General features: G+C 35.5%; 1 protein-coding gene across 1 annotated transcript in view; it reads right to left on the bottom strand.

Moving 5' to 3' along the window:
• LOC126821926 (uncharacterized) overlaps window positions 1–18,160 on the bottom strand; it is a 143,978-nt gene extending 125,818 nt beyond the window's left edge. Inside the window, exon 1 of the mRNA XM_050550557.2 lies at window positions 18,054–18,160. The gene's annotated coding sequence lies outside the window, so the exon portion shown is untranslated. The remainder of the gene's footprint in view (window positions 1–18,053) is intronic.
• Window positions 18,161–21,009: the final 2,849 nt, after the last annotated feature.

Genomic DNA, 21,009 nt, shown 5'->3' with positions numbered 1-21,009 from the left:
AAGGTGATATCGCAGTCAAGTCTTATTTTTCAATTTTTAATATCGTAGCACAGGTGTCTTTCCTGTGGGAGGAAATCGGAGCACCCTGAGTAAACCCACGAGGTTGGGAAGGCGTCCCTATCTCCAAGCCACATACGCTCACACCAGGGATCGAAACCACAGTCGCAAGCCAGAGGTGACCGGCCAGCAAGAGGTCGAAGCGCGGCACTCTAGACCACTAGGCCATTGCCCCCCCCCCTTCTGACTACAATAGCATTAAAGGTAAATCTCTAAAAAGAATACTAGTCCAGGAATGATTCAATTTTGTTCTGCATTTACAAAGATATTATCAATTGGTCGTTTGTGTTTAATAGTGTGACTGTATCTGTAATGGCCAGTGTTGTGTACAAATCATTATCTTTAAACCCTGAACACACAAGATGTTGGAAGTCAACACTGTCAATAGGATATACCCTTGTGTTTGTTGGTCATACATTAAAAGTTATCAACCAACGAACCATAGATAAATTGAGTGCCATCAAATGATTTCAATTTTATTATGACAAAGGGATGAGATGACCCGATCTCTCTTCTCACAACAGTGAACTTTAACACCATGTTTTACAATGACATTTTGATATACAAGAACTTTTTTTTTTTGATGTTTTTACCTTATCTAATTATGGCAAAGGGACACCAACGAACTTTAACCCAATGTTTTAGTCACATTTTGATATACAAGAACTTTTTTTTTTATAAAGGGAGAAGATGACCCTACCTCTCTTCTCACAACAGTGAACTTTAACACAATGTTTTAAAGCGACATTTTGATATACAAGAACTTTTTTTTTACTGATTTTTTAAATTTTATATTACGGTACATCTTAATATGTAAATAACTTAATCAAATCAACCTGTCCATAATATCAAATTAAATGTATTGGACGTTAAATTTGTAATAAGGTCTGATTGCTGAGGATGCCGATTTATTATATCTTTTTTAAATACAGTACTAAATGAAATTGAAACATTTTTGAACTGATACTGTGGGTACGAGATTGTTATGTGAAAGTTGTGCAACATCAATACACTATCATGTTTTAATAATGACTGTGTACATGTGTAATAGAAGCGGGGATCACGTGGCTAAGTGGGTAAGACGCTAGCTCGCTAGCCTGGAGGTCGGGTGTTCGATCCCTGCATTGGCCGAGAAAGTTCATCCAGATTTTCCGGCGTGGTTCTCCCTTGTCAGTGATGCAGGACGGAGGGGCTTACAAGGAAAGCTGTCTAGTTGTTCGGATGGGACGAAAAACCGAGGTCCTGTGTACACATTGGCGTGCACGTAAAAGATCCCTTGGCAGTTGGAATTCGATATAACAGTAGGCCGTAGTGCCGCTGTCCGGGCAAAATTTCCCTCATAGCACACTGTATGGCGTATGCCCGTCTTCATTAGCCCGGGTTAGGAGCAGAACAGTAGGACGTTAAACCCCATTTCATTTCATTTTATTTCGTGTAATAGAAGCATATTAACATTCAAGCTATCTAGTCTAATTCAATAAATTGCTGATAAATTTGTATTCATATCACATCTGTAGTTTTAAGCTCAACATCAAATCAAAAATTATTTTTCTACTAAAGGGGTGAATACCTGCAAAGTATCGTGAACACTAGACTGAGACCAGAAAGAGAGAGAGAAATGGGGTTTAACGTCCACTCAACACAAACTAGGTCATTTCGGGACAAACATATGGTTCAATTTTATTTCTATAATTTGCTTGCGCGTAAGGAGGAAACCGGAGGACCCGTAGAAAACTCACGAGGTTGGACAGGCGACCTTACTCCTTGTCATATCCGACCTGGGAATCGAAACCATGCCAGTTGACTCAATGACAGACCTTATGATACAGCGCACACAGACTAACCATTCGGCCATTTAACCCCCTTATTGATAATAAAGAATTTACAATCGAAATAAATAGTAACGTCTTATTTTGTTCTAATTCATCGAAGTTTTGATCCTTTGCATAGAACAAATTCGACTTCCGCCCCGTCTACAACAATCAGATGGTTTCCGATTGAAATGGATCGACCTCCGTTTTTTTTGTCCCATCCTAATTACTAGGCAACACTTTACTTGTCAGTCCTACTAGCGCTACCGCTTTCATGTGTGAATAGGGCTTTAAGGCTTTTATAGAAAAAATTATAATAGTCAATTAATATCAATACAACATATCCTACCTGAATAAACCCTCGATTTACACCTGAAACAATAATCCTATTACAAAGCTGCACTAATTCCCCGTCTGTTCATGCCGCTAGCAGACGACTTAATGCTATTAAACTACGTGTACTATTTGAGACAGTAATTGTCAGTCAAGATTTATTGAATGTTCCGTGAAAATCAATACAACAAAAAAAAACACAGTCTACTCATTACTGGATCAATTAGAATACCAGAAATATCTAATTTTTACAATTATACTCGGCAATCAGCCGCTGTGCATAATCTATAAAACATTCATCTACTATGCAAATAACAAAAACTTGATTTAACAGCATTTGCTGATTGCCTGTCTATAGAGTTGTAGGTAAACACACCATTATTAATGTACTTAAACAAGATGATTCTTGCAAATTGTCTGCTTGTATCTAAAAACTCAAATAGTACATGTATGCGTCAGATTTTCACTGGATTTGAATTCAATTTGATGCTTAACGCTCATTGACGATTTATTCCTAAAATGGATAATCGAGACTATGTTTTTTAACGTACCGACTTCAGTAATGATGATCAAGACTAGGCCTAAAATTCAAACGCTAAGATCTCGGTTCAGAGTGAAGCAATTTGACTGAAATTTTCAGCATGTTCCCTTTACATTATCTATTTTTTAACTATCATAGTGAGAACTACCAGCTCTTTATCTAATCTTCCATAATGTATCTTTAATTTAACATCTTGCACACATTGTCTTTGTTCATCTACCTTATATTGTGTTCTACACATCAACTTTGTCGACAACTTGTGTACATTGCATGAGTAACAGAGATAAAATGCATCTGTGCATAGAAACTTTAGGCTATAAATTAACTATGTCAAGGGTATTTTTGCACATTGTGTATTAGCGATGTCCAACACATTGTACATGCCTACCTATAAATATGTCCTACCATAAAGACACTGGTAAAATGCACAATGTTAACATCTTGTGGACATTGTCTCACTAACAAAGATATATCTCTGTATAGAAACTTAAGACTATAAATTCAACCAAGATAAGGGGATTCTGTACATTGTCACTAGTGATGTCCAGTACATAAGCACACAGATTTAGTAGAAAAAAACAATTCTACAACAACTAGATGATGCACACAATATAGGATATGATTCGAAAAATGCAAAGAAGGCACATAGACTTTAAGAGTGTCAATTCACTAAGACAAAGATTTTGCACATTGTCTAAGCCAACTAGTGATGTCCAATACATGTATAAACCTATAAATATGTCCTTCCGTTAAAACTCACTGGAGATTTTTACACATTGTCTACTAGCGATGTCCACCAGATAAACAAACAGCTTTAAATGTATTGGTCTAATAGTAGAGAAGATATTTCTAGTCTCAATTAGCTCCAACAATAAAATCATGTACTGCAGAAAATATACCATATGGTATGAAAAATGCATTTAAATTTAAAGATACATTATGGGAGATTTTTATAGAGAGTTGGCCATTCTTGCTATAACAGTTCAAAAGTAGATGATGAAAGAAGAATATATTGAAAAATTCAGTCAAATTACTTTATTCTGAACATAGTTATCATCGTTGTAATATTTGCCTAGAAATGGTAGCGAAATGTGTCTTCACCTTCGCCGATCGTTTGATTGACAGGCGTTAACTCCACCTACATATCTCGATTATCAAGTAAAGTTTTCAATGGCATACGGAAACGCTTTACAGCGGCCTCGTTGAGTACACTCTATCATTTAGCCTCGATCTAACTGACATATTTTCATCAGGTTACCCCTTATTTGATTTAATCAATTAGTGAAAACCTATTTAAATCTGAGCTGTAGCCGAGCCATCCGTGGGTCTACAGAGTTGATTTTGGTCTTGTTTAAATAAAGATCTAATTTATAATTTCTATAACATCTGAAGCCTAAATTAAGGCTTGCAATAATCAGATTTAGCTCTTGCATAATGCATGTTTAATAACTCTCAGAGAACTGAAGGCTAGGGGACTTTTGCCTATTGTCCACTAGCAAGTCCAACAGACAAACAAACAGCTATAAATGCTTCAGTAAAGAAGCTACTTCTAGTCTCAATTAGCTCCCACAACAGATACATGTAGGCTACTGCAGAAAAATATATGATATGGTTCGAAAAATGAAAATAATTTTAACTCACAGTTAACTTAAGATTATCAATTCACCAAGACAAGGGGACTTTTGCACATGGTCCACTAGCTATGTCCAACAGATAAACAAACAGCTATAAAAACTGTAGTAGAGAAGAGAATTCTCTTGTCAATTAGCTCCTACAACAACTACTACATAAATGGACAGTTGACCGGGTCACTTCAAAACACCGGTCTTCATCCGAGCCATTCTTTACGACCAATTATCACCTGACACAGGTAAACAGAAGAGTTCACTTGATGCCGGAATAAAAGGGGTTTTGGGTCTGTCTTTAATGAGAGAAGGAGAAGCTTTGTCATCGTTTCGGATATCATTATTAATTAAATAATTATTGATTAAATCGAAGAGTATGGAACTGTATTAATGAATAATTTTATAATTTAATGATAATTTAATGAAGCGACTACCTTGAGTTAAAAGGTTTGTGACTCATAATGTAATGTGTCAAACTACCTGAGATTGTGATTTTGACATAGGACAGGAAAAGCCAATTTCCTTATATTTAATGGACCATGATCATGAAATTTTATGTTTCTACTATCTGTGGACATCCAGCAATTGCTTGTATTTAATAGTAAGTTCCGGGGGGTGGGGTGGGGGGTCTGCACCATACATAATTACAACAAAACAAATCTACGGAAAAGATACAATACACAGAAATCCCAAACAAACTTACATAGAAGATTAAGAAAATGGATCTGGGGTCTGTTTAACTGTTTAAAGTCTCTAATAGTCATATGAGTTATTTTTATCCAACAAACGATAACATTTTGCAAATTTATAGCAACCTCTGCAGGTTATATAAATAAGTCAGTGCCCTACTGCTCAACTACTTCTGTTTTCAAGGGTTTAAGTATGGGTTAAAGGTTATTGTAATGGTATGTACTATTTAATCATATCTTCACACATTCTGCCAAATTATAAACATACAAATTATAATATTATATAATATAAAGAAGCCAGTGCCACCTATAGGTGTTCAAACCCAGGACAGAGAGAGAGAGAGAGAGAGAGAGAGAGAGACTAACATATGGTTTAATTTTATTTCAATAATTCATTTGCGCATAGGGGTCTTTAGCAGTGGGAAGAAACCAGAGAGAGAGAGAGAGAAATGGGGTTTAACGTCCACTTGACACAAACTAGGTCATTTTGGGACTAACATATGGTTTAATTTTATTTCAATAATTCGCTTGCGCATAGGGGTCTTTAGCAGTGGGAAGAAACCGAAGGGCCCAAAGAAAACCTGCGAGGTTGGACAGGCGACCTTACTTCTGTCACGTACAACCGGGGAATCGAAACCACGGCAGATGAATCAATGACAGACTTTATGATACAGCGCGTACACGCTAACCATTCAGCCATCCACCCCACCCCCACACCCAGGACAGTGTCCTACCACTCATAATCTGATTAAAATACAAATCTACATTTTGCTTCGGTTTTTTTTTATACTTTCAATGGCCTACACTACATGAAAATCTGACCAGTTGTAGTGGAAGGTTGCGTCAAGTGTCATATAAGCGGCTTTTGACTTTATGACACCAGGCATTGATTAATCAATCAGCATGGACGTTTCTAGTGGTTTACCCACAGTTCCGTGCACCTCACACCAAAAACTCACTGTAACAGACCATTTCATTGGCCAATCCCTCACATCATCCAGTAATATAACAACACTTCCAGATCTTAGTGTAGTAAAGACAAGTAAAACGAAATTTTGAACTATAAAAAAACGAAATGGGATCTATGTTTTAATCAGATTGCACTACTCAACAATATACAATATGTACTGTTTTTCAAAGGTTTAAGTATGGGTTAAAGATTAATGACTGTACTATTTAATCGTATCTTCACACACTCTGCCATATTATAAATGTACCTATTATATATACCATAATAACATAATATAATACAGGTATTATCTGATTACCAGCTTATTTATGTTTTGTAATCTAAGTTGACCAGGGTCAAGTATTATTTTATCTACATGTATTGCGATCCTGGCTTTTATTTTTGACACCACATTACATGGGGTGATGCTAATTGTAGGCAGGTTGATTTAAAAAGTATTTATTCAGAAATTCTTATATACAATGATGAAGGGGAATAATATGAATAAATTGGATACAGTAACAAGCAACTTAATGCTTATATAAAACTGCTTCCAGAAAAGGGTGATATGAGTATAAATTTTAAAAGATCAGCAGGTTGAGGAGGTTCGGGAATTTCCGGGAGTCCACAATGGCTGCTTTATATAAATGAGTAATTTCGGGAATACTAACCCTTTTTAGAAGACTGTGGATCCAATTTACTTTTTACCCCCTTAAGAAGGGTTAGGGTTAGTACTCCCCAAAATACTCAAATTATATAAAGCTGCCATTGTGGACTGCTGAAATTCCCAAACCTCCCCAACCGGCCTATAATTAGCATCTCCCTATTACATGGGGCTGAGATAACTGCAGTGAAATGTCAAGTACTAATTCTGGATTTGTCCGGCACAATGTCCCTGGTGCCTGTCATTTTGTTCAGCACAGATTTGACTTTATCTGTTTTTATTAATAATACATGTTGGGCACAAGATCTAAATATTGGCCCTGGTTTCACTAAACATTCTCAGGCTTCGGCTAAAAAATTTACTCAAAATTGTCGCCTTATTTTAATTAAAATATAACCCTTAATAAAAAGAATCAAATTAAATGACATATGAAAAATTAACGATTATTTTCTGACCTGTTGCTTTTAAATCCCTCCCCCTTTTGAGTCCTACAAGTGTAACTATGGTTACTTTCATACTGCACTCCCTCGTGTCCCAGGTATCCATGTTTCCTAGGAAAATACCTCGTAAAATATAATATTTTACTTGTACAAATACATTTTTATGTGTTTTCCCTCTCTCTATTGACTATGTAGATTTTTTATTTGGTAAATGAATGATCTGTCATTTACATGTCTGATCGAGATTGAATGAATGACATTTGATGGCAATGATATATTATATTATGTTGATCAGATACAGGTATGAAGATAAAAACATACTATAACAATGTTTAACTTTAAGTACACGCTAATCAGTCAGGTGTAACATTTACCTGATAAAACAATCATTGAGCTGAAAGATATATTACAATACAGGTATAGGATACAGGTACACACTTACATGTACTTGAGGTGATAGATATATGACAATAGAGCTGTAGGTACATGTACAATTTACACACTTTACAGGTGCACCTTGTAACTCACTGTGGTCAAGTGACCCATCACAGGTAGGTACATGTACACAGGATTAGGGTCACCTGCATCAAAATATGGTGATCTCGCACTGCTTATGACCACCACATGCTTGCTTTTTGGTCAATTGGCCTATTTTGTATGTTACAAGGATTAGGGTCGCCTGCTTAACTGTGTTGTATCCCCCACTGAAAAAGACGACTGAATGAATGCTCTCTCTCTCTCTCTCTGTGGCCAAGTGACATACAGCTTGTATGACAAGGATTATGACCACTGCACTTGCTCCCGCTCTATTTAACTATCACCCTCTCTTCTCTGTGGCCTATGGCTTGTTTCTGTCATGGATTAAGATGGCCTATAACTCTATAACTGTGTGAATAACTAATAGAAACCACTGCATTGACAGCACACATGCTCGCTTTTCCCCTTCCTTTTATCTCCTTAAAACATCCACCTTCCTGCATGTCACTTGAAAATTAAACATGTTCCTATCATATGGGCAAGAATGCAAATGATGATGTACAGAGAAAAGAACATTGTCCACATGCAAATCCTAACACAATGGACACCAAGTTTAAACCATCCTAATTAGTAATTTGTTTTACTATGTGAACATCTCACGCTGGCAGACAAAAGTTTACCTGACAAAATACAGTGTATGCTCAGACTTGAAGTCTTTTAATGTAATGATATTGGCATCAAAGTTGCAGGAATAATAGATCTTCGGCACAATATCTGCAGGTATAATAGATCTTCGGCACCATATCTGCAGGTATAATAGATGTTCAACTGTGTTAATGCAGTGACCAGCTGTCCAACTGTCATTAGCGTTGATAGATTACAACAATAAACTCCTGATATTCAGCAATATGTCATTCTTCAACTACATGTACTTTACCGTTCATAATATTCTCCATTCAAACAGAAACTAAGGCTTATGAATATCAACAAACTGACTAATATTATAATACTTGTAAATGCAGCACTGACATGATACTACTAAAACCTGCTGCACATATTTACTATTTCATACGATGAGGAAGTAGAATAGCACCTGTCATTGACAATGTTGTCAGGCACGAATTCAGGCTTTGTAATGTACAAATCCTCTGTAATTTTGTTAGGCACAGATTTGCCTATTTCATTTATATTCTGTTCAAAATATAGAATTACAGGGAACACTTAGGCCAAATCAATTAAATTTTTCGTTTTTCCAGGATCTTAACTTACAAATTTGAAATTAAAAACTTTTGAGAAGAAATGAAATGAAATGAAATTTAACATTCTACTGCTCTGCTCCGACCGGGCTAATGAAGACGGGCATACACCATACAGTGTGCTATAAGGGAAATTTTGCCAGGGCAGTAGCACTATGGCCTACTCTTACTTACCGGTACATAGAATTTCAACTGCCAAGGGTTCTATTACGTGCATGCCAATGTATACACAGGGCCTCGATTTTTCGTCCCATCCGAATGACTAGACAGCTGTTCTTGTCAGACCATCCGTCCTGCACCGCTGACAAGGGGAAACCACGTTGGAAAATCTTGATGAATTCTTTCGAGAAGAGCATTCAACTACTACTAGGTTTCTCAAAGAACAAATATTTCAAAATGGTTGGCCTTAATACAAAGAAGCAACTATTTAATTTAGTGATTGGTACTTCTGTGAAGTGTTTTGTGCTTGAGTTATCGAGTACTTCAAATATGAAACCATGTACCCATATCTTTCATTTATTCATCAATTATTTACTTAAGTTTTAGAATTGTTTTGCTGGCCTAATTTTTTAATGCAACTTTCTAATAATTCTTTAAGAAAAATCCTAAGGCACTTATACACATTGTTACTTAATCTTCGCAACAAATTCCAGAATTATACTGATTTAAAGGGACAATACCACAGTGACTATACTAATGCTTGACAAGCCAGTTAATATGGTGTCATTTTGTCTGGCACAGGGCCGTCTTAATGCATGTCTGAGACACAGAGTTTAAAATGTCCGTATACCAGTTCATTAGTATTTCAATCATGGCTAAGATTTTGTCAGATACAACAACTAAAATCACCGTTTCCAGTCCTGAATATTGTATCTTGTATTATGTAAGAGCTTTTTTTCTGGCTTCAACTTTTATTTTAAATTATTGTTTAAACATTTATTAATATGACAAAACCCATGATCATCGGATGTCCAAGATTTTAAGCAGATTAGAACACTGTGGCCATTTAAGAGTTTTGACAATAAAATAGATACTTAGTCTTGATTGTCACGTACCATTGCTACGATAATAAACAATCTACGCTACATTTTGACAAAACTCAAACATGCATAACTTTGCACAGAATCAAGGAATTTGATTGAAATTATCAATATATTCATTTTCCATAATCTATTTTAGAACTATTAATAGCAAGAGCGGCCAGCTCTTTATCTAAATCTTACATAATGCATCCTTTTCCTACATGTTGATATTAATAATTCATTTCCTTCTGGAAAACTGTGAATGCCTCTTTAAATTCTACTATCACGTCTGTAGCAGAGCGTAATTACACTGCTACTCAAAAAACCAATTTAAAAAATGGATTAAATCTTTTCGAGCATCTGGTTATGATGTTTGCTAACAAACTAACTACGACAATATTACATAAATTGATTTCTTCACGGCAGAAAAAAAATCAATACAGATCTTGAACAAAGTTCAATGCACCGTCCAGCAATGATTAAGTTGAGGTATTAATAATAAGACTTGACGATTGAGATAACAATGGCAGGTGTTAAGATCAATATTTTATAATAGTATTTGCTACCATCTTCTCATTCGAGATGACAAAGTGGCTCGATTCCTTTCGCTCGAGACTCAGGAGTAATCCAATTGGTTGTGTATCTATCTGGTTGTGTTCGCGACAGTAGTCAACCAAATAATTAGTATTATTATAACATGCGGGTACAGTTGAAAACGAAACAGGGTTTAACGCCTTACTTTCTGCTCCAAGAGAGGAACTTTGCCCAGACAGCAGCACTTTGACCTACTCTTTTTTAAATTCCAACTGCCAAGGGATCTTTTATGAGCACTCCAATGTGTAAACAGGATCCCGGTGCTTGTGGGGTTTAATGTCCACTCGACACAAACTAGGTCATTTCGAGACCAACATATCGTTCAATTTTATTTCTTTTAATTCTTTTATCTATTCCACGCTATCACTGTTCATTCATTTTTACTCCATGATAAAATTAATCAATCAGGAATTCACTGTATCAATAATCAGAGCTTTCACAATTACTCTTTTATTGCATGACTCGGAAAAAATGAAGGCAATTTATCAATAAAACGCTTGACAATCAAAGTCTCACAGTCTTGCGTTACCAGACAATACACGGAATCGGCAGTCAGCACATTGTTGTACTATTGATTACAGAATATAGGCCAATGATAAAAATAAATATTGATGACATAGCAAATACCTTACGAATGAGTCACCGTGTAAAAAATACAGGGTTATTAACATCGATTATAAACCACATTTTATCAAAGATCAATTAGAAAAACGTATTAATAAAACTTTTTTTCTGATGAATTAAACAATGAATTCAGAAAACAAATGTGGTTAAATGGGGATAATGAAGACAAGCACACTAGGGTGGTCCTTATTTTGCAAAATTTTTAAAAGTTAAGGGGCTGCCCTGAATTTATGTTGGAATTGATGAGAAAAAAAAGAAAAAAATAACTAAAAGAATAAAAATTATTTTTAGAGGGTGCTACCGTCTATCAAAGCTCAAACCAAATGTGACTTTTTGGCATTTTTTCAATTTTTTTTATATAGAAAAAAGTTACACATGAAAATAAATGTTGTTTCCTGGTGAAATAGAATGTGAACAAAACAAAAATAATATTTATAAAGCTACACAAGTGATTTCAGTGTTTTATACAGAGGTTCAAAAATTGGTGTAATCAGGATTTAAAGGCTCAATACCACTCTTGTTGTAACTGAATAATATGTCCCAATCTTTATTCTGGTCAACAAATTGTACTATTTTACAATATTCCAATTAATTGGTGATATAAATTTCATCTTAACACACCTAATTAAAAAAATTGGAAAAATTCAACTAAATGATTTGAAAAACCTAATGTAAAGCTTTTCAAATGTGACTTGGATTTTAAAATATTTTCGAACCCTCTGGACAAGTAAAATATGATTTAATGGATAATTTACACAACAGGTAGGATACATACATGTAAACATCTAATACTTAGAATAAGGCTATTATTTATTTTCTGGAGCTTTCAAGCCAGCAAGAGTGTAATTGTCCCTTTAATCCTAGATGTTTACTTGTAGACCTTCTGTTGTGGCTTCCGGTGTACCCCAAGACATAAGGGTCTGTCCTCAAAGTGATCTTGTTTAGCTTATCATGTTGGACATTAAACACCTGACACATGAATCTAGAAGAATAATGGTCTTAATTCCAAGATGGAATATTGAGATTAATAAACTACTTCCAGTTTTTGTTTTTTAAACTGTATGCATTCGAGCTATAAGTTTCCATGATGATAATTCTGATGCTACCATATTCACCAAATATTAAACAAGGCTAAAGCATAAATACAATTTGGCTCTCGTTAATTAATTCAAGAATATGTAAAATTTAATTAAGAGGAGTACATGTACTTTACAGGAGCATTGTTTCCCATTTTTGAAATTGGCAGGAACTTTTTTATGGATTTTGCACAATTTTATAAACATGAAGGACTACAGGCCTGCATTGATGGAAAATTATCTGGAACCCAGGCATAAAAGAAGTGAAAGTAACCCACAGTTTATTCAAATAAATGTTATTATCGCATGTAAGTGTCAACATTGTCTAGATAGTAATAGATCAAAACAAGACGATCGTATTGAAAAACAGATGTTTGATCGTCATCTCAATTTTCATCCGTCGTCGGTATAAAAAACTATCGATTTAGCATTCTTTGGAAGGGGAACATCAATTAACACAACAGAAGATCCATGTTCACAAGACTGACTCATTCCAAATCCAATTATTGTCCTCATTCAATTCACATTCCAGAAATCAACAGCATACTGGACACGATTATACTGATAATATTTTTATTACCGTTTAAACAAAACATGTGCTTTTCTCACCTATTAACATGGAGACGATCTATCTCAACAAGGTGTAGGAATATTATCGATGTAATAAGTCTATAAATATTTACACATCTTTATGTCAATAATACGGTACAAATACAACAGACGGACGGTCAATGTTCATGATAAATAAACAGACATGAAAAAGATTTTAAACAATGTATGATAGTAATTACATGTACTCTATGAATGAAATATTATAAATTGGGGCGCTGGCTCGCTAGTCTGGAGGTCGGGTGTTCAATAACTGCATTGGCCGAGAAAGTTCATCTGGATTTTCGGACATGGTTTGCCCTTGTCAGTGGTGCAGAATGGAGGGCCTGACAGTGACAAGGACAGCTGTCTAGTCCTTCGGATGAGATGAAAAACCGAGGTCCCATGTATACATTGGAATGCACGTAAAAGATCCCTTGGCAGTTGGAATTCGATATAAGAGTAGGCGATAGTGCCGCTGCCCGGGCAAAATTTCCCTCATAGCACACTGTATGGCATATGCCCATCTTCATTAGCCCAGTATAGGAGCAGAACAGTAGGACGTTAAACCCCATTTCATTTCATTTTTTTACAAATGGGGGTGGTGGATGGCTGAATGGTTAGCACGTGCACGTTGTATCATAAGGTTTGTCACTGAGTCAACCGGTTGTACGTGACAAGGAGTAGTGTCGCCTGTCCAACCTCATGAGTTTCTCCCACTGCTAAAGAGCCCCTACGCACAATCAAATTATTGAAATAAAACTGAACCATGTTAGTCCCAAAATTACCTAGTTTGTGTCGAGTGGACGTTAAACCCCATTTCTCTCTATCTCTCTGTGTATCATAAATGAATTATTGAATGAAATTGGGCTTAATGTCCTACTTTTCTGCTCCCACTGGGCTGATGATGACTACATGTGTACTAGAGTTGATTTATTGTATATCGACACTAGTCATTATCGTCACCATAATTAATTTTTTGCCAAAGAATCTTTAAGAACAATTTCACCTGATTTAAGATATTTTACAAAAAGATAAAACTGAAGATATGAATCTGTGTACTAGAGTTGATTTATTGTATATCGACACTAGTCATTATCGTCACCATAATTAATTTTTTGCCAAAGAATCTTTAAGAACAATTTCACCTGATTTAAGATATTTTACAAAAAGATAAAACTGAAGATATGAATCTGTTAAGTAGTACTGTGATTTTTCCGTAGAGATCATACCAAAACAATTTGATCTACAGTGCTTGAGGGTTTTTTTTCTACAGCATGGAAAAGGGAGTAAAAGGAATATATAATGATATGACCTTATAATTGAAGCCAATGAAAAAGACTATTTTCAACAGCAAGAGTTTGCAATAGCCATGGAGCAGGGTATTCTATCATGAACACAAAAACAACCAATGGAATAATTTCAGCAGGATAGATGTAGTACTATCTAAATCATAATTCAAAGGCCTGGTCAAGTTTTATGAACGCAGGAAGCCAGAAGCCAACCTGGTAAATGGCATGTCATAAAGAGAAGAAAATAAACAGGTGAAATAATTAAGAGATCAGAAGAATTCTTCGTGGGTGATCCTAGAATAAACTTTGAACCATTAGTATACGGTAATAAAATAAGTATTTCCTCCAATACTGACCACCACTGTAACCAGAATAAACTTTGAACCATTAGTATACGGTAATAAAATAAGTATTTCCTCCAATGCTGACCACCACTGGAACCATTATACTATTATGGACCCTCACCTTCTCATCCATATAAATATTCATATGATCTTACTCTTGTAATGATCTCATAAGCAAATTGTATCAGATGTTTTGGGCAAGAGAGAGTGAGAGAGAGAAATGGGGTTTAACATCCACTCGACACAAACTAGGTCATTTCAAGACTAACACATGGTTCAATTTTATTTCAATAATTCGCTTGCGCATAGAGTCTTTAGCAGTGGGAGGAAACCGGAGGACCTGGAGAAAACCCACGAGGTTGGACAGGCGACCCACTCCTTGTCATGTACAACCGGAGATTCGAAACCACGCTAGTTGACTCAATGGTCAATGACAGACTTTATGATACAGCACGCACGTGCTAACCATTCAGCCATCCAACCCCCCCCCCTTTTTTGGGCAAGGAAACAAGCTTATCCTACCTATAGATTTTAGATATCGAATTTGTACTTGAAAAGGAGGTAAGGAGTGGAGGATCTTGCAAGCTAGCATCTTACGCACTGAGTCACTGAAGCTCCCTTTAATCAAGCAACAGATGACCTAATTACGCTTCAGGGAAGAAATCATTAAAATACCGTACTTCAAGTTTGTCAATCAAGAAATCTGTGGCAATAATAAGTCTAGACCACACTACTTGTTATTTATTGATCTCAACCTGCTGATTAATCAACAATCTAGTAAAGACAATGGGATCTGAGAATTACATGTAACATCAGAGACTATGACATTTAAATTTCAAGATTATTGAGAAGTTTAAGATTCTGGAAAATGAGATTGTCAAATCAATAATAAAGTTGACAGAGAATTGATGAACCATAAACACCGACTAGATGACGAGAAAAGGAGGGGAAGAAAGGAAAGTTTCAAATCGACCTACGAAAACTAAAAAATCAGTACAGATAGCCTTGAAAAACTATATAAATTCTAATAATCATGTATTTATCAGAGCACTACTAAAGATCACATTTCAAATGATTTATCTGTACCATTGCATCCCCAACCTTAATCGTTTATAAATTCATTCCCCTACCATTTTTAACTGTACACCATTTTCAATACATACACTGTAGAGACCATTAAACTCAACAAGTACAAATATTAATGTGATTTTCTCACTAGTATTATATGACATACATTATGACTGATATTGATGTATTTTTTATTATCACTCGAGTTATATTTTCTCCATGAATTTAATATTAATATCATCGAACACTATTCTCTGTGAATTTAATATTATCCGGGTATAATCTTATGTAAAACAATAATTAAGTTATCAAATTACATCTATGACTAGTACATGTAGATAAAAATGGAAATACATGTAATATTCTGTGGGAACTTATAAAATCTTGTTTTTAATATGATGAACAAGAGATATTATTGCCTTTAATTGCAGTATTTTCTGTGAACCAGTTATAAGTGAACCAATGTATATTGAAAGAGTATCATTATAAACAATTACATCGGCTGAGTATATATACCATGGGATATGAAATGGTGCTAGGTTCCCTACCCATATTGCTGCTGGTATATATTACATCAACTGAGTGGATATACCATGGGATATGAAACGGTACTGGGTTCCCTACCCATATAGATGCTGGTATATATTGCATTGGCTGAGTGCATATACCATTGGATATGAAATGGTGCTACATGTAGGTTCCCTACCCATATTGCTGCTGGTATATATTGCAACGACTGAGTGGATATACCATGGGGGGATATAAAACACTGCTAGGTTCCCGAACCATATTGCTGATGGTATATACATGTATTGCATCAGCTGAGTGGATATACCATGGGATATGAAACGGTGCTAGGTTCCCTACCCATATTGCTATTACATTGGCAGTGGATATGAGAAGGTATCTGGTTCCCTACCCATATACATGTAACCCAAAGAAACCGACCAGATTCACAATGGCAGAAATCTTTAAAACCAGCAGCATGTTTTTCTGTTTATATCTAAAAAAAAAAAATATTTTAAACTCTAACCCTGCCGAAAACCATAAAACCCCTACATAACCCATGGCCATACTTCAAACATACAGTAAGTAACACTATTTTCATTTCTGTAGAGTTTAATTGCCTCTAATAAAAATTCTGCACTATATTTCACATGCATCCATTGACAAACAAACAGTTCACAAGAAGAGAACACTGGCAGCAAATTAGACTCAATATGGTAAATGCACTGGTACTAGCACCACAGGTAAAAACCAGGTTTCTGCTTTAGTTCTGGATGAGAACTGGATCCGGTTGAATATCCACTTCCTATTAAATTAAATACACAGTATACTGTACATTAAAGTCCAAGTATAGCCCCAATGTGTATTGGCTGTGTATTTTACATTAAGTCACATTATAGCCCCAATGTGTATTGCTTGTGAATTTTACATTGATGTCACAGTATAGCCCCAATGTGTATTGCTTGTGTATTTTACATTAAGGTCACAGTATACCCCCAGAGTGTACAGGCCTAATATGTATTACTTGTGTACATATTACATTAAAATCAAAGTATAGCCCCAATGTCCATGGCCAGTAAATATCTAAATAAACCCAGCTCTCTGTCAAATACATCTCTTTAGACTCTTATCACCAGAAAAGTTTATCAAACACATTGGTTTTATTAAAGGGAATGGCAGTCTTCTGTTTTTGTTTATAAAATGACCTCATATTTATTACATCATACAGTCTAAGATTTATCTTCGTGCGAATGTACCCGACTTCAATAAATTTCTAGGAGTTATACAGTAGGCTACAGTAAATATTGTATGTACACATAATACTAATACTAGAGTACCGTTGTTCGGTACAGTGAAAAACAAAATTCTTTCAGGAAGTCATGCCTTGCTCATTTTCCCTAGTCTTCTTAATAATTAACAAATGACATTATTTTGAGCATAGATAACTTTTATTAAAGTAGTATTTCCCATTGAAGAAAATGACATTATTTTTCTTATTGAAAGAAATGAACAGTTAGACTCAGTGTCAGTGATTTGGTCTTATTATATTACTTACAAATATACACATGTGACAACTGTTGATTTTTTTATAATCAGCTGCTTGGTTTATCAGCCATTTTGAAGTATATCAACAGCCACATAGTTTACTTGCCAATCTATAAATAATGCATGTGCCAAAAAAAAGTGGACATTTTTCAGATGCCATTGCTTTGTAGCAATTTGCCAATCTGATGCACATAACCTTAAACCTAAACAGTCTCGCATTTTTTGGGTGAAATCTATTATAACGCTGAATGACTGATGATGCAGGCGTGAATAGAAAAATCTAAATAAGTATAGATGGAGCCTAAATGTCAAATCCAGCCTGTAAAATTCGAAATCACCAGAATGGCACACCCTGTAACTATAAACCACTTGTTTGATAGCACCGTTTATTATCAACAAGTATCATTACAGTCTTTCTCACTGTTGCAGCATTCCGACAGCCAATTCAAACTTAAAATTGTAGGTCACGGTGTCGATACAGCCGTTGTTTAACCGGCCATATCTGACTACTAAACCATCATACGAACATCAAATTTAAAATCCATACTCACCTAATGTTTATGCAAACAATTTCACAGATTGTACACAGATAATTATTTCCAATTGAAGTAAAATTCACTTTTTTCACAAACGATACGCGGAATCCATGCTAAATTCAGCATGCTCAATTCTCACTGAACGATGAGGTCATCGATGTTGATTCGACCGCTGGTTGGCTAATTGTCGTATTGTGTAGCCAATGAAAGGCTTTCTATTTTTGTCTCTTTGTTGATGGCAGGTGGGCGGGGTCGAGCCATGGATTTTGATATAGTAAAACCGCCTGAGCGAGCAATTGTCTGAGAATGACTCGATGAATAATTCAAAACTCGGGTGAAAACTGGCGGCAAACTGAGACAGACCCGGTCCATGAAGTAGAGTTTGACAATTTGCTATAATGGAGGCATTTAGAAAATTCCTTCAATAGAATTTTATACAAGTTTTTGAAAATTCCCGGCTTCCAATGCCATTTAAAACTGGATTTAACCATGGACCTATATATTAATTATAAGATCCATCATGGTCTATCGAAAGAGGTGTAACTTACGGGTAGGGGTTGAAAGTTGAAACCTATGAAATTTAGATCCATGCGTTTTTAATAATATAGCATATTTTAGCTTTTGATGAGAGATGAAAACCGAGGTGCACGTTAAAGAACCCTTGACAGTTGGAATTCGATATAAAGGTAGGCCGTAGCGCCGCTGTTCAGACAAAATGTCCTCCATAACACACTCGTCACACTGTATACATACAGTATACTGTATTCAGTATATTACTGTATACACAATGTCCTTCATTAGCCTAGTTGGAGCAGAACAGTATAAGGACGTTAAAACCCCATTTCATTTCGTTTTCTGTGTATTAAATTGCATTATAATATGTAGGCTTCGCTATAGGCTACATGCTGTATCTTGTCAACACATTTATGCAGAAGCAATAAAAACATAAAACATGTATATATTGTTTTGTTTTCTTATTCTTTTCGTGTGATTTATTTTATTTATCGACAAATCACTCTGACCATTATTTACTAACTGTCACCATTGCCAATTACTTCTCAAACAACTTGTAAAAAATGGCCGGAGGAAAGGTTTAGCGACCATCGTTTACAACCAAGTTATGGACGTTATAGATTCTGTCTATAGATTTTGTCACTTACAAACAAACAAGCCAATTAGACCGGTTATACCCAAGGCAATAAACGACATTTTTTAACATTTGAATTTTTAAAATTAATTAGTTAATAATGGTACGGTATTTGCGTAGAAGGAAGGATGGGTAGTCCAGTGGTCAAACGAGTACGCTTATATCACAGTGAATGAAGCGGTGTGCAATCCTTGGCTTTTACGTACCAATAAGCGCAAAAAGTGAAATCATTAAAATTACGATGCCTCTCTCTCTCTCTCTCTCTCTCTCCAATGCACAATTTAAAACAAACAATATGGTTTACTGATACACAATTTAAAAAAACAAAAACAACATGGTTTACGGATACACAATTTTAAAAAAAAACAACATGGTTTTCCGATACACAATTTATAAACAAAAAACAACCTAATTTTCCAATACACAATTTTTTTTAATGAATTGCAGATGTTAAACAAGCAGTTGGACGAGGGTATTATCTTAGTAAAACAATACAAAAGTGGATTTAAAAACTTATAATAAAGAAGTTCATTTTGTTGAAACTTTTTTCAATACTATGTTCGTCGATGTTTAAGAAAACGCTTTTCATATTATTATTCATGTAGATTGTTATTTTGTTAGGATAATGATAATGTTTGCGTGTTAAGATGTGAAATGAAACAAACCTGGATTGAGACAGACTGTAAATGTTTATCTGTTATTGTCTTCACTCTCTTCAAGGCTCCATACCTGCCCTTAAGCCACTTCTGTATTTTAACAAGTGAAGTGGCAAGAGATCGTTGTTTGTCTACATCTGGACTGGTCATCACCACATCTGGACTGGTCATCACCACATCTGAAACCAAGGGAAAGTGATTAAAGCGAGAATTTCAAATTTTCTAAGAAAGTCAAAACATAATTATTTCTATGTCTTTTGCTCAATAGGTTATCAAATCACTATTATACGACCATGGGCATTATTTCCCACCCTTAAAAATCTATGACACAGGAAATAACAACACAATTACCTCCCCTGTTTTGCTATTGACAACATGGCGCAGCCATTTTCCAACGTTGGAATTTGAAGTTAAAAATGATATTTTTGCCAATTTCTCAGCTGACAATAGCGAATTATAGGATTATTCTTTAACAAGGCAGGACTGTTTATGGATACCATCTATTTTAAGGCTTTATTTTAATACATTTTAAAAATATAACTTGAAAATTTCCAATTGCAACTTTAATGCTGCAGTCTCAAACACATCTACCTATACTGTTCTGCACCGACTGGGTTAATGAAGACGGGCGCATACAGTGTGATATGAGGGAAGTTTTACCCGGGCAGTGGCACTACGGCCTACTCTTATTTCAAATTCAAACTCGCAATGGATCTTTACGTACACTCCAATGTGTACAAAGTACCACCCGGACGACTAGACACTGCCTTTGCCAGGCCCCCCGACCCGCAACTTTGACAAGGGGGGCCCTGAGGAACGTTCTTATGCAACACCGGTAGCGAACCCGAGACCTGGATAGCGAGCTAGCGTCCTACCCACTGAGCCAGCACAGCTCCCGGGTCGCCATGATAACATGATTTTACTGGAAGGTCTTCCGAAACATACTAATTGTTGGCGAATTACTGACAAAAGACAATCAACAACAACCACCTGAGACAATAACAACGTTATTTTACAGATGGTTCATATCAACATGAATTATTATACTTTATTAGAAAAAAGATCACGATAATTTGTTCGAGTTGAGCAAAGCAGGGATCCACGACAGTGGTTTTAGTGGGAATAGTTCTCCCGAATATGCGATATTTCGCCCATGGATTTTGTTTAT

The sequence above is a fragment of the Patella vulgata genome, chromosome 5, assembly GCF_932274485.2.
Source record: "Patella vulgata chromosome 5, xgPatVulg1.2, whole genome shotgun sequence".
Taxonomy (NCBI): domain Eukaryota; kingdom Metazoa; phylum Mollusca; class Gastropoda; family Patellidae; genus Patella; species Patella vulgata.
Note: the sequence above shows the minus strand (reverse complement) of the source record. Positions and strands in the feature narration are given on the sequence as shown.